At 45.7% G+C, this 16,022-nt stretch overlaps 1 pseudogene; it reads right to left on the bottom strand.

The window, feature by feature from the left end:
* The window catches only part of LOC109911286, an 18,516-nt pseudogene extending 3,122 nt beyond the window's left edge, over positions 1–15,394 (bottom strand).
* Between the last annotated feature and the right edge of the window lie 628 nt (positions 15,395–16,022).

Genomic DNA, 16,022 nt, shown 5'->3' on the forward strand with positions numbered 1-16,022 from the left:
CTCAGAACGGTTCTGAGGAAGGGTCACCAGACCCGAAACATTAACTCTGTCTTCTCCTCCACAGATGCTGCCAGACACTCTGTTTCTTGCCACTCAGACAATTCTGTATCCAATTAGCCAAATTTCCTTGGCTCCCATCGGCTCTTACCTTCGCTATCAGTCTCCCATGCAGGACCTTATCAAAAGCCTGGCTAAAGTCCAAGTGGAAGACAGTGAATGCAATAGGTTGAGTCCCTCGGGGATTGTTAAACTGGCTCAGATCCAGACTGAAGCAAGACCAGTTCTCCTGTGAAACACTGCCAGCCCCCTCAAGCAAAATCCCAGGAAAGTTCCTGTCCTCACCTTGAAATGGAGAAGAGAGAGTGAGAATGGAAAGCTGAATTCTGTACTCACCAGGAGAAACCAAGGAAAAGACACAGGGAGATGGAGAGAAAGATCAGCAACGTTATGTGAATCACTGCCTCTATTCTAATCAGGGACTTGGAATAAAACACACCCAGGCCAACAGCTTCTACTTACTGACTAGAACAAAAGAGCAGAACAACAATCTTTGGATTTGTTTAGAACTTTGATCCATTCTTTGGTCTTTAGCCACAGAACCAGAAAAATAGAACAAGTGATAAGTGATCGTCTGGTCCCAGTGACATGGAAGCTACGACACAGGCAGGTTGAGTTTCAGGCTCTGAGCCAGTAAGGCTGGGTGCGAGAAGAGGCCTCCTCTTCCAGCTCAGGAGCATAAAGAGGGCACTAGGACCCTGGATGCCACCCCCCCCCAACCCCCATCACAGTAAGCATATTGGCTCAGATCTTCCAACTGGGAGAGGTGATGGTACATCGGGATTGTCTCTGGAGCAGGAATCCACCCAAGTATCATTCCAGAACATGGAGCCTTTTCCTCTAGTGAGTTGTTCAGTTGTCCCGTCTGGGCGTGGCAGGACAGCAAATCTGTTGGTTGTGGAATCACTTAGCTCTGTCTCTGCTACTTCTGCTGTTTGCTGCACAGACAGTCTTAATCTGTCGCTTTACCGAGCAACACCACTGCTTACAAGTTGCCCTCCCAAGCACTGACCATCCTGACTTGGAAATATATTGCTGTTCTTTCGGGGTAGTTGGGTCAAAATTCTGGAATTCTGTCCCGGATGACATTGTGGGTTGACATCCACAACATGAACTGCTGCAGTTCAGGAAGGCAGTTCCCCAACACCTTCTCAAGGGCAGTTAGGAATCAGAAATAAATGTCAGCAACCAGCAATGTCCATGTCCCAGCAGCGAATAAAAAACACCACATTTTACTTCAGCCCAGTCCTGCTCCTAGCACACCATCCTGCATTCTTCATTGAACCAGGATTGGTCCCCGGCTTGGTATTAATGGGAGAGTGGGGGCTGTTTTGAGCCATGAGGTTACATATTGAAGTAGTGTCCTGCTGTGTTGATGGCTCACAGGGCCTCATGAATATCCAGTCTTGAGCTGCCAGATCTGTGAGGGGATCTGACAGTGTCGAGACCATTAGGTTTAATGGGGACTTGTGTTCTCATACGACAGTTTACTGGTCAGAGCAGAGTGCAGTGAACTGGCCGAATCCCCCCTCCACTGGGTTCTCTGCATCTGAGTCTTAATGCCCAACCCCACATTGGATTCATTGTAATTAAAAGACCCACATGACTCTGTAATAAATCCCTTTCATGTACCCTATACCCTACATGGCTCTCTATAGTTAATCCCACACCAGACTCTCTGGAAGGTTTAGTTCATTGATTGCCATCTGTGTGAACAGTCTCCCTCGCTGTAACTGTGTCCTCCTGTTCTGAATCTTTCAGTTTAATTTGAAACCACTTTCAGATTTCCCTTTTCCAGACTGCTGAATGGTTTTAAAATTCCATCAGAAACTTCCTTTCCGTGTAGAATAGCCCAACTCTACCTTCCTCATAACTCAGAGCCCTGACCCTAGGGGTGAGCCTTGTTGTTTCTATCTCTGCACTCCCCGTCCCCACCCGGGTCTGAGTGTCTCCCCTGAGTCTGTGTCCTGAATTGGTTTCAGGACCAGGAAGAACACTGGGGTCCATGGGATTCTTGGGTAGCTGAGGTTTAGCAGTGAATGATGCTGACCTGTGACCCATGACCCAGAGGTGGGGTGGGGGAACAATGGCTCAGTGGCTAGCATTGGTGCCTCACACCACCAGGGACCCAAGTTCAATTCCACCCTTAGGCGACTGTCTGTGTGGAGTTTGCACGCTCTCCCCATGCCTGTGTGGGTTTCCTCCGGGTGCTTCCAAGAGGTGCATCTTAGGTGGATTGGCCATGCTAAATTGCTCATAGTGTCCAAGGATGTGTAGGTTCAGTGGATTGGCCATGGGAAATGCAGGATAATAAGGATTGAGTAGAGGGGTGGCTCTGGGTGGGATGCTCTTCAGAGGGTCAGTGTAGACTTGATGGGCTGAATGGCCTGCTCCCATGCTGTAGGAATTCTATGAATCATGAACAGTCTTAACGCTCCCAGTTCACATTGAACTGAATTTCAATAACTGTTGATACAGGGATCCTCAAACTGCTGAGTCAATTAATTAAACCTTTCTTGAGAAACCATTACCAAAAAAAAATTCAGACAAATCAACAACTGACAATTATTTATTGATGACAAACCACAATTTTCTGCACTCACAGTTAGTTCCAATCATTGACGATACAAACAACAATAAATTCTTTTCTCCAAAATGTATACTTCCTTTTAAAAATTGTAAAAATATATTCCATATTGGGTCAAATTAACATTACAGGAAGTGCAAAAACGATCACATTCTTTCAGTGCAGTATGTGACTCTTTGAGCTGCCTCACTACTTTTATAATTGCAGGTGTTATTTACCGGATACATGTAATGTCAATCAGGCAACTGACTCTGGGGGTTTTCTTCGGTCACCAGTCTTTGAGCGTACTATAGTGGGAGGGCTATAGACAAAGGCCTTTCCTCATTCAGCATCAGTGGTGTATCACATGAGGTGTATGTGATTTCTTTCTATACTTGTAAAGGGTTTCTGTGGAACAGTAAGTTCCACACTCTCTGAAGAAGTTTGAAACATGAAAGCCCCTTATATGAAATGCCCTATTCTGAGTCCCACATGATGTTGGTGGATAAGGTTAGGCTCTGAAAGGGTTAATACTGGTGAATACATGAAGCACTGCTCAACATGATGATGTCATATGGACTTGGGCGGGGAGAGCAAAGTTGGATTTTGAAGGAGTGAGATCTAATGTGGATATCCATCCCACAGTCTTTAGAAGATGTTTACCATGCCAGTGTAACCTGGACCTAGCTGCCATCATGAAGTAAATTCTGTCTTGTTTAAAACAACAGCTTGTTCTCATTAGCTCTCCATATGACTTTCGCCAAGTGACCACTCGATTAACCAGGTCCTGGAGATTCCAACCAGGAAAGAGGATGGTGGCAGCAAATTTCCCAGATGGAACTGGATGAGCTATGGGGAGGATCCATCATATCCCACATGTCTGAAGGATCACTGCCTCATGGTGTCAAACAAATATGAACAGGAACGGTTTAGAGGGATATGGGCCAAATGCTGACAAATGGGACTGGATTAATTCAGGATATCTGGTTAGTGTGGACGATTTTGGACCGAGAGTCTGTTTCTGTGTTGTACATCTCTATAACTCTATGACTTCAAAAGCTGTGTAGGTGTTCTTGAAGAGATCTAGGTTAATGAGGTCTGGGTACCACTTTGGGACACACTGGAATCTTATGTTTTTGAACATTTCAATCGTTCCACAACAAAAGACTAACTCCATCCCAGATAATGAGACATCTCTGCATATTTGTATTTAACACTGTATTTATCTGTGTGTGTGTGCACCTCTTTACATTCATTAGTAAGCTGTATGTGGATGCACACTAATGTATCTAACATTGCATCGATATCAGTGTTTGTACATTTCTCTCCACCAATTAGTGTGCTGAGTGTGGAGCATTTTACTAATCAACCTGTCCACAGATGTTATTGCACATCCCTGGAGCAGGTGGAACTTGGACCTGGGTGTTGTGGCTTGGAGACAGGTTATTACTATTGCACCAGAAGAGCCCCAGTGTGTGGGTGTACATTGGTATATTTAACATTCTACCTACAGAATCCTGGTCTCTGTCTGTGAAATGGGGATCACATATGAAATGACCACATTATGAAATGGAAACATTTTCCCCTGAGCTTCCTGACACAGCCAGTGGAGATCAGTGGATTGAACAAGATCCTGACCTCAAATTCCATCCAAAAGCTGAGCTGCCAGGTATCAATGCTCTGATCATGAATCACGGTGACAATGCTCAGCTCACATGGTTCCAGTGTCTGAGGATCCAATCCTGAAGATAAATCTTTTCTACAACATTTCACGGTGATCAGTAAGATTGTAAAGTCCGTTTAAAAGTGACTCTGACACAGAGAAAGACAGATGACTGTCATTTGGGAACAAGTTGTTGCAGTTGAGAAAGTGTGAGGGAAAACCATCCCTGAGGATCCATTTGACTATGAGAACCATCAATTTGCGAATAGTGGATGGAAATAGTCCTGGACAAAGTCTCATCAGAAGAATCAGGATCCGAACCTGGTGCATCCAGGATCCACTGTTCAACCTGTGGAAACACATTCCCAGGAAAACTCAATCTTAATCCTGAAAGAACTGGGTGTGAACAATGAGCTGTAATTCTGTGTGTCTGCTGTGATATGGAAGGAAGGATGATGGTGTCTATGTTCACACTGGAACAGGAGAATCCTGTTATTCCTCTATAAGGGTCTGGGAATGTCCTGCTGTGGAACCCGGGAAACCCACGAAGTAACGAATGGACAGGCACAAGGCAATCATTTTAGGATCAGGAGGGGTCTGTAGTTCTGAGGAAGGGTCACCAGACCCAAAATGTTAACTCTGTTTTTTCCTTCACAGATGCTGCCAGACCTGCTGGGCTTTTCCAGCAACTTTGTTTTTGTTGTTGGGGTCTGTAGTTAGTCTGACAGGATTTAAAAGTGTCTGGGCGGGTAAGACAGCGTCAGGAGGGGAGTGGAAAGGTTACAAAAACATCAATGGAGGTAGTTTAAAATGTCACTTACTACATCATGAAGAAGCTGGAACAGAGACATCAGAAGCTGAGAAAATAAAATCAGAATGTGAGAATTGGAATAAAATATAAAATTAGACAGTGTGAGATATTCTCCATCACTCACTGGACCCAGGATTCAATCACCCTCAGCATTAACTCACCAGACTGACATGGTATGGCACAGAGGGAGTCTACGGTGAAGGAGGAGAGGGAGAGGGAGTGGGGCGGTGAGGGAATGGAGGGTGAGGATTGGAAGGAGAGGCACTGGATGTATGGAGTTGAGGAGGTGAAGGATAAGAGACTGGGTGATGAGGGGCTGTAGACTGAGGAGGATGGCACATGCGTCACCCCAAGTCACACCCAGGAGAATGTAACTCTACACCCTCCAATCCCTTCTGTATCGTGCCCAACACTCCGTCCCCTTAGTCACTTACTGTGAGCTGTTCTGTATGTCCCACTTGATGAATCTGCAGATACTAAATAAAGGTCCATTAGAATGGGAAATAATCCATTCTCAAAGAGTGAGAACACAACAAGTGTGAGGGAATGGACGTTGTGGAAGAAATCCTCATTCCAACACTCCCCTCCATCCTTATGGAGGCTCTGCTGACCTCCTCCATTCCATTGATCCTCAATCTGATATTCTCTCACTCTCCCCTCCCAGTACCCGGTCCTTCCAGTAATGGAGAGTCCTCACGCACTCTCTCCATGCATTTCCACATCTCTTTCTCAATGAATCTCACCTTTCCATGACCTTTTCCAAATGACCATTATGACTAGCCCAAACGTTGCAACAAACATTAATCCAAGTATAATTCCAAGGTGGATCCTTTCAAAACTGTTCCCTGGGATTTCTGAAACACATTGGAATAACATCAATAGTGTCTTTGTTGCCAGATCTATTCCCTGTTCTGCGTTGATTGGAGACAATTTTAAGTGAACCCGCCTATTGGGACTTGATGTGATTGGTCGAAATGCTTGTTTGATCCTCTCCGAATTTCACTCTTCAGTGAAGTCTCTAAAGATCCCATTGATAGGGATACAAACATTGTGCTGAACAGTCCTGCGGTTTATATCTATGTTTATAGATGACACTAATTAGGAGTCAGAGTGAAGGGATATTGACAAATTAAATGACTGAATTCCATCCACTGTAGTTTTACTCAATGTAGGGAAGTGTGTGATCATCCAAATTAAATCTGAGAAAGATAAATCTGAACAGTTTCCTGCTGTTGTGAGATTAGGAGATGTTAAATGTACTGAATTTTTCAAGACCGTGTACAAACATCGTGAAATCTCATGCATGTTTAATTAAAAAACCACAGTAAGGTATATAGACAATTGGCCTTTTTCCTCAATGGAGTTATAATAGAAAGTGAGGAAATGATGCTTCAGTTGTACAGAGCTTTGGTCAGACTCCATCTGGAGAACTCCATACAGTCCAGGACATAAAATCTCACATTAGATAGATGGGTCTTGGAAGGGATACTGTATGACACTGTAAACTTTAGAACTTTACTAACTGTTCGTGGACTGAGAGGATTAGCAATAACTCTTTCTGAAATAAACTGCTGAGAGACAAGGCAAAACTGTTATAAAGGAATGAAAAGCAAAATGCTAATTAGCCGTACCTGGGAAGAAGGATCCGAAGCAACATAAACAAGCTGTTGGGAGATAGTAGGAACTGCTGATGCTGGAGTCTGAGATAACAAGGTGTGGAACTGGATGAACACAGCAGTTCAGGCAGCATCAGAGGAGCAGGAAAGCTGGTGTTTCGGGTCTAGACCCTTCTTCAGAAGTGAGGGAGGGGAAGGAGGCTCTGAAATAAATTGAGAGAGGGGGAGGAGGTGATAGAAGGTGGATAGTGGAGCAGATAGGTGGAGAGAAGACGGACAGGACAAGGAGGCAGGGATGAAGCTAGTAAAGGTGAGTTAGGTAGGGAGTTGGGATGGGTGTTGGTCAGTGAGGAGGGAGGGGCAGGTAGGTGGGAGGGAAGACAGGCAGGTCAAGGAGGTGGGGATGAAGCTAGTAGGTGAGTGTAGGTAGGTAGGGAATGGGGGTTGGTCAGTGAGGTGGGAGGAGCGGATAAGTGGGAGAGAAGACAGACAAGTCAAGGAGGCGGAAACGAGAGGGGGGCTGGTCTTGGGATGAGGTCGGAGGTGGGATTTTGAAGCTTGTAACGTCCACATTGAGACCATTGGGCTGCAGGATTCCCAGGCGGAATATGAGGTGCTGATCCTCCAGTTTTCGGGTGGCATCGTTGTGACACTGGAGGAGGCCCAGGATGGACATGTCGCCCAGGAAGTGGGAGAGGGTGTTGAAGTGCTTCGCGACTGGGAAGTGGTGTCGTTTGTTATGAACCAAGGGTAGGTGTTCCACAAAGCGGTGTCCGAGCCTCCCTCTGGTTTCCCCGATGTAGAGGAGGCCACATCGGCAACAGCGGATACAATAGACCACATTAGCGGATGTGCAGGTGAAAATCTGTTTAATGTGGAAGGTTTTCTTGGGGCCTGGGATGGGGGTGAGGGGGGAGGTGTAGGGGCAGGTGTAACACCTCCTGCGGTTGCAGGGAAAGGTCCCGGGGGTGGTGGGGCTAGTGGGGAGCGTGGAGCGGACGAGGGAGTCGCGGAGAGAGTGGTCCCTCTGGAAGGCAGATAAGGGTGGGGAGGGAAAAATGTCCTTGGTAGTGGGGTCAGATTGCAGGTGGCGGAAGTGACGGAGAATGATGCGTTGAATCCGAGGTTAATGGGGTGATACGTGTGGACACAGGGAATTCTGTCTTTGTTTTTATCGCGGGGAGGGGGTGTGAGGGCTGAGGTGCGGGAAACACAAAAGATGCGGTCGAGGGCATTTTTAACCAGTGTGGGGGGGAAATTGTGGCCCTTGAAAAATGAGGACATCTGGGATGTCAGGGAATGGAATGCCTCATCTTGGGAGCAGATGCGGCAGAGGCAGAGAATTGGGAATGGGGGTCGTATCTTTGCAGCAAGGTGGGTGAGAGGATGTGTATTCGAGGTAGCTGTGGGAGTTGGTGGGCTTAAAATAGATATCAGTTTCCAGGTAGTTACCAGAGAGGTCCAGGAAGGAGAGAGAGGTATTGGAGATGGTCCAGGTGAACTTAAGGTTGAGGTGGAAGGTGATAGTGAAGCGGATGAACTGTTCGAGCTCCTCCTGGGAGCACGAGGCGGCGCCGATACAGTCATCAATGTAACGGAGGAAGAGGTGGGGTTTAGGGCCAGTGTAGCTGCAGAAGAGGGATTGTTCCACGTATCCTACAAAGAGGCAGGCATAGCGTGGGCCCATGAGGGTACCCATGGCCACCCCTTTCGTCTGTCGGAAGTGGGAGGAATTGAAGGAGAAGTTGTTAAGGGTAAGGACAAGTTCGGTTAGGCAGACAAGGGTGTCGGTGGAGGGGAACTGTTCGGACCTGCGGGAGAGGAAGAAGCGGAGGACTTTTAGGCCATCTGCATGGGGAATGCAAGTGTACAGGGATTGGACTTTATGAGCTTCAAAATCTCCCCACCTCCGACCTCATCCCAAGACCAGCCGCACCTCTCATCCCCGCCTCCTTGACCTGTCCGTCTTCTCTCCCACTTATGTGCTCCTCCCACCTCACTGACCAATCCCCACTTCCTACCTACACTCACCTACTAGCTTCATCCCCTCCTCCGTGACCTGTCTGTCTTCCCTCCCACCTACCCACCCTTCCCTCTTCACTGACCAACCCCCATCCCAACTCCCTACCTACACTCACCTTTACTGGCTTCATCCCCGCCTCCTTGACCTGTCTGTCTTCTCTCCACCTATCTGTTCCACTATCCACCTTCTACCACCGCCTCTCCCCTCTCTATTTATTTCAGAACCCCCTTCCCCTCCCCCATTTCTGAAGAAGGGTCCAGACCCGAAACGTCAGCTTTCCTGCTCCTCTGATGCTGCCTGGCCTGCTGTGTTCATCCAGTCTACAGCTTGTTATAAACAAGCTGTTTCCTGGCAGAGAGGAGATAACACTGCTTGATAATCTGCCTGATGATGAATTGGCACTTAAGACTGCCTGCAGAAGGAATGGCCTGAGGTAAAGGGCTTAATTGCAGGAAAAGCTGTGTCTTCAAACAATCAATATCAAATGTAACAAGGAACGGGGGAGCTACTCCTGATAAGAAGGCAAGCTGCAGACTTGAGGGCTCCAGAAATGTGATCAGTTTTGAGATGAACAAATCTAAAGGATCATTAATAACGTCACATCACAAACTTCAAAAGACAGGAAAATTGTGTAAGAATTCAACTCCATGAATATTCACCAGGAGAACTTCGAAGAGCAATCTAGAAACAGACACTGTTGGTTGAAATTGTAGCTAAATTTCACCATTAATCAGTAATTCTAAGTATGGTTTTAGGGCACAACTTGCTTACTTGAGGAGTCTAACTTTGCAAAAGAGTTCAAATAATTTCTTCATGACTTGATTTTCTGTGCTTTCTTGACAAGTAGCCAAATTAAAGGTAGATTGTGGTCATTTAGTCACAAAAACAGTGTAGATCCAGCAGAATGATCCCTCAGATTCAAAGATTGAATTCCAAAGTCGCCGCTTGCGATCCCTGCAGCCTTCAGGATCGAATATCGAGTTCAACAATTTTAGGGTCTGAGCACCTTCTCTCATGTTCTTAACCCACCCCCTATACACTAGGCCTTGACTTCACAAGGGCTGCTTTCATCATGGCCAAATTATTGTCAACCACTAACGGTCCCCATTAGCAGCTTTTCCTTTCTCCCTGACTCATTATTATCCATTCCTTGTCTGCTCAGCTGCTGTTATCTCTCTCTGGGCCCCATCTCCAACTTTCATTTACACCTTTAACCCCCTCCCAATCATCAGTATATGTACCACCTTGTCCTGGCTACACTCAGTTCTGAAGGAGGGACACTGGACCCGAAACGTTGACTCTGCTTTCTCTCCACAGATGCTGCCAAACCTGCTGATTTTCTCCAGCTGTTTGATTCAAAAAAAGGACTGGTGACATCAACTTTATTCACCTGCTCCTGGGATATGGGTGTCATAGGGTCACAGAAGTCTACAGCACAGAAAATGGCCCTTTGACTCATTGTGTCTGTGCTGGTCAAAAATAACCAGCGAACTATTCTAATCCCATTTTCCAGCCCTTAGCCCATAGCCTTATATGTCCCAAGTGCACATATAAATACTTATTAAATGCTGTGAGGGCTTCGGCCCCTACCACCCTTACAGGCAGTCAGTTCCAGATTCCCACTATCCTCTGGGTGAACATGTTTTTCCTCACATGTCCTCTAAACCTCCTGCCTCCTACGTTAAATATATGCCTCCTGGTCATTGATTCCCCCATCAAAGGAGAAATGTTTCTTCCTGTCTCCCCCATCAACGCCCCTCAAAGTTTCATACATCTCAGTCATGTCCCCTCTCAATTTCCTCTGCACTGAGGAAAACAACCGCAGTCTGCCCAATCTTTCTTCATAACTGAAACTCTCCAGCCCATTCAACATCCTGGTAAATCGCCCCTGCACCCTCTCCAGTGCTATCACATCCATCTGATCATGTGGATTCCATAACTGCACACGAATTGAGCTGTGGCCTCAGCAAATTTTAATACAGTTCCTGCATATGCCTTGGCTAATAAAGACAAGTATCCCATATGCCTTCTGAACCACTTTATCCATCTGTCCTGATACGTTAAGGGACTAGTGTACATGCTCACCACATTCCCTTTGATCCTCAGTACTTCCCAGGGTTCTACCATTCATCATGTATTCCCATCTTGTTTGTCCTGTCTAAGTGCATCACCTCACATTTATCAGATTGAATTCCATTTGCCACTGATCAGCCCATCCAACCAAAATGCCTACATTATCCTGTAATCTGAGGCTGTCCTCCTTACTAGCTATCGCCCCACTCATTTTTGTATTATCTGTCAGCTTACTGATCAATCCTTCTATATTCAAAGCTAAATCATTTCTATAAACCAAGTGTCAACTGGCTAGCCCAGCATTTAATGCCCAATCTTAATTGCAAGTATTATCGCTGGACTGCTAATCCCGAAACCGTGGTAATGCTTTGAGGACCCAGGTTCAAATCCTGCCAAGGCAGGTGGTGGAATTTGAATTCAATTAAAATATGAAACTAAGAGTCCACTGATAACCATGAAGCCATTGCTGATTGTCAGAAAAACCCATCTGGTTCACTAATGTCCTTGAGGGAAGCAAACTGCTGTCTTTACCTGATCTGGCCTACAAGTGACTCCAGACCTCATAGCAATGTGGTTGACAATGTGGGGATGAGCAATAAATGCCAGCGATGCCCACATCCCATGAATGAATAAAAGAAGTTGAGACTCACCCATATTGCTGTGCGTCAGGAGTCACATGGAGGCAAGAATAGCTGAAAGGAATTTGTGAACCAAATTGGATTTTACAACAATCGACAATGGTTTCATGGTCATCATTAGACTCTTAATTCTGGATTTTTGTTGAATTCAACTTCTGCCATCTGCCATGGAAGGATTCAAACTCAGATCCCCAGAGCATGATACAGGTCTCTGGATTAATAGTCTAGTGATAATACAACTGGGTTACCTCCTCACTAAGTGAGTGAATTCCATTTGCCATAAATCTTCACAATGCAGGGGAAGTGGGAATTTAAGAAACTCTAAGGTCGACCTCAGAAAGACCAATCAAAGTTTTCTCATAATTTTGAGAGCCTAGGGATTGTAAAACAAAAGAGACTTGAGTGGCTGTGCACAGTTTACTAAAAGCTGCATAAACATGAATGATGCTACAGACTTAAGAAGCTCATGCACACAGAGATCCTGTGCAGTACCTTACCCCACTGATAGAGCTTGGCCTCTGCCCAGTTGCTGTGTTCAATTCGACAGGAATATTGATCCTCATCCCCAGCATTGATTTCAATCTCTTTCTGGATCTGATGGGTCCCATCGTGGTTCGGTCGAAGCCCCGAGGATTGTGTCTCAGACATCACTTCTCCATTCCTTAGCCAGGTCACCTCGATGTCTACAGGATAAAATCCGGTGACCAGGCAGGAGAGAGTGAGCGGCTTATCCTGACGATTGGGTTCACTCCTGGAGATGAACACTTCAGGCTGAACTGTGATGGGAAAGGGTGAAAACACAAACAATAGACAGACACTGACTGGTATGGGGGAATAGTTTCATGGATCAGTGACTCAAATGCATACCTTTCCTTTCAAAGTATTCCTTTCCAGCTTGAATGTATCTTTTAAAATGCTGAACAAACGCTTCTTCCAAATTTGCCTTCCAAAATTTGTTCCAGGATTTATCAGAATTCCATTTCTCCGTAGTCTTCACTGCAAAGTGATTTGATGCGACCCATCTCATTCTGTCTGGCTCTAAATTAATGTAGTCCTTTCCATCAAATTTGAATCTCATCGATCTTTTCATGGAGCCGTCATCGGTGAGTTCAACAGTCCACATCCACTGGAATGTGTGAATTCCTAGCAGTGACCAAACAGTGATCAATAATCAATAGTTATTCGGAAATTAGTCATTTTATCAGGTAGAATTGGGGGATCAGAGTCACAATCAGACCAGAGGGAAAGGGGATCTAGGATTAGTTATAAATGTTAGAAATTTTCCCATTTGTGGTGATTGCTGCAATTTTCGATTGGTCTTCTCGATACGCATTCCAGAAACCTCGGTAATGTTCTGGGGACCCAGGTTCAAATCTTGCCAAGGCTGATGGTGGAATTTGAATTCAATTAAAATATGAAATTAAGTGTCTAATGATGACCATGAATCCATTGCTGATTGTCAGAAAAATCCATCTGGTTGTCGAATGTCCTTGAGGGAAGGAAACTGTAGTCCTTACCTGATCTGGCTAACAAGTGACTCCAGACCACATAGCAATTGCTGAATAGGTTGATGAGAAAATATCTACCCTGAGGAATTCCTATAGAGATGTCCTGGAGCTGCAATTATTGCAACCACAACCATTTTCTTTGTGTTAGATAGAACACAAACCACTGAAAGTTTCCTTTTGACTTCTGTTAACTCCAGTTTTGTGACACTTGATGCCACACTCGGTCAAATACAGTCCATCTCACTTCACCACCTATGTCCTGCTCTTTTATCCATATTTCAAACATGACTGCAATGGGGGTTGGGAGTCAACTCTACGAGCTGGGTGCTATGGTCAGAAGGGCTGGTATCTCCCAATGGTGTAACATACTATCACAGTCTGCAGTGTAACTATGTTGGTTACTTGTTTAATGCTCATTGGAAGATTCTGCATTGCTGTAGCTTACCGGATGTCTGGTTTGTAATTTCATGATCAGATCCAGATTCTTCTTTGCCATGTCTGACCGTGCATTCACCAGACTTGTGAGATGCTCCCAGTATTTCACATCAAAGGATTCTGCCATGAACTGCTGCCTGGGAATCATCCGACAGATATTGCTGTCATAATAATCAACCTGGACTCCATTGATCAGCGCTACATTTGTAACATTGGGAAAATGATTGATTCCGGAGATTGCTGTGATAACCACAGTGAATGAATTTATCTCTGTAATTTAACAATTAAATAGTTAATTTGCACACGCTACCACCTCCTCAAAGTAAGCCACATCCACAATCTCCAATAATCCATCACTTTACCACACTCTCAGAGTCTGATATTATAAACAGAATCATATACAACTGGTTCAGAATTAGATGCTGCAGCCCCTCAGAACAGGGAGTAAACACAGAATCAATCACTCAGACAATGGATGGAGTCAGTGTGGAAACAGGGGAGAGTCTGGAACACAATCCAGGGTTTGGAATGGTAAACAGAAGATCATTAATCTGGAACAGTAACTGGAGAAACATCCGGTCAATCGCTAACCTGGAACTGTAACCTGGGACCCTGGATTACTCAACGTTATGCATAAACTGGTGTTTTATGTGTCTCTGATTTTAGTACTGTACCCTAGGCAACACCAAGTTGATCTCAAACAAGAACACGGAATAAAGTCAATGTGAACGTAAACAGTGAACATCTGGAAAGGATACTAATGTGATTCTTTTTGCCAGAAAACATCTGCAGAGAGATACTGAGGAGACCCTCCTACACAGGGAACATTTGGAGTCTGGAATTCAGGATAACCCAAGGGTAGGTCTGTGGTTTATTGTCATAACCAGGAAAGATGTGGAGAGGGTGAATCCGGATTGAAATGAGGAGAGACAGGAATATTTGGGAGAATGAAGTGTGAGATCATGGGAGACAGTCACTGTGTGAACAGTCTCTCTGTCAAACAGGGGGATGGGCAATCCAGAGCAGGATCTCCATTGTCCTTCACTGAGCTTTTTAATCACCCCTTCATACATGACCAGTAGGATGTTGGTAAAGACTGAAAGAACAGTGAATGCTGTAAATCTGGAGCAAAAACAGAAGTTGCTGGAAAAGCTCAGCAGATCTGGCATCCTCTGGGAATAAAAAAAATCAGAGTTCATGTTTCGGGTCCGGTGACCCTTCCTGAGAACCTTCTGATGAAGGGTCACTAGACCGGAGAGGTTAACTCATTTTTTTCTTCACAGATGCTGCCAGACCTGCTAAGCTTTTCCAACAACTTCTGTTTTCGTAGGATGTTGGTGTCTGCGATAACGGGGCCTCTTCAACCATGAGGGCATCACATCTGAGCCTGGGCTGGGTTAAACAGGGAGTATCCTTCTCCTCCCCGCAGTGTTTACAGACTTTAGAACAGGAATGATGAAGCTGTTTGGTTTCTCCCAATCGATGTGAAAAATCGATGTGAAAAATTAAACTTGTCCATTTGAACCATTTCCCATTTGCTCTGAGCTTCTCTGATCTCGGGGTTTCTACATCCTACTGTCAGGAGACCTGGAACAAATCCCATCAGAGTCTTCCAGACTGTGCTGCCTTCAATGTGTAAAATATCAGGCTGGCTGTATAACAGGCGGCTGGTCAAACATCCCCCATTTCAAACTCTCACCAAGAGATTCACCCCAGAGAGACAGAGAATGGAAAGGTGAATTCGGTACTTACCGGGAGAGGCCCAGGAAAAACACAGGGAAATGAAGTAAAGGATCAGCAACATTCTGGGAATCCACTCTCCCTGTTCCAATCAGAGACTGGGAATTAAACACTTTGAAACTGACTGGAAAAACAAACAAAGGAATAGATGCCTTGCACAAAAATCCGATCGTTTTGCTGAACTCATGTTGGAGAAACAGAGAGTGAAGGATGGGTTTACTTTCTGAAATATATCCAGTTGAAAGTCAGAAACAGTCGCTTGGTCCAGTCACCAGGAAGTTGAATCCCGGTGTCCGGTTATGATTCCGGCTGGGATACAGTCAAAACTGAATCGTCAAATCACAGATTGGTAACTGTTCGGGGCCAGGAATCTGCCTCCAGGGGGAAGGGATTATGGTTCAGAGCTTCACACGCTTAAGGTTTAAATTGATGTGACACAGGGTTCCTGTCCGCTTAGAGTCAGTGGGGGCAGGGAGAGAGGTGGCTCAGATGAAATGTGAGACTGATTTCTGCTGCTCAAAGCAGCCACTCCTGCTCGATGCCCTCAGGTAGATGGTGCAGACTGTGCCTCAGCTTTCACACCACGGGAGACAAGTGAGATGGCACAGGGGAGGGGAAGACCTGGTACCTGGGGCAGGGCTGTTCCCTCACTTCATCGGTGCCAAACGGATGTAACTCCAGAGGAAGTGAGGGAGAGGACCGTGGTACATTTTCCAGAGGGTGGCAGGAAGAGAAGGGCACAGTGTCACACGGAACACTCAGGGGCTCGCTGGGGAGGGAGGGAGTGACACTACCAGGAGGAGAGTGAGGGGAGGGAGTCACATTAGCAGGAGGAGAGTGAGGGGAGGGAGTCACACTGACAGAAGGAGAGTGAGGGGAGGGAGTTACATTC

The sequence above is a fragment of the Rhincodon typus genome, chromosome 35 (genome assembly GCF_021869965.1).
Source record: "Rhincodon typus isolate 14 chromosome 35, sRhiTyp1.1, whole genome shotgun sequence".
NCBI classification, from domain to species: Eukaryota; Metazoa; Chordata; class Chondrichthyes; order Orectolobiformes; family Rhincodontidae; genus Rhincodon; species Rhincodon typus.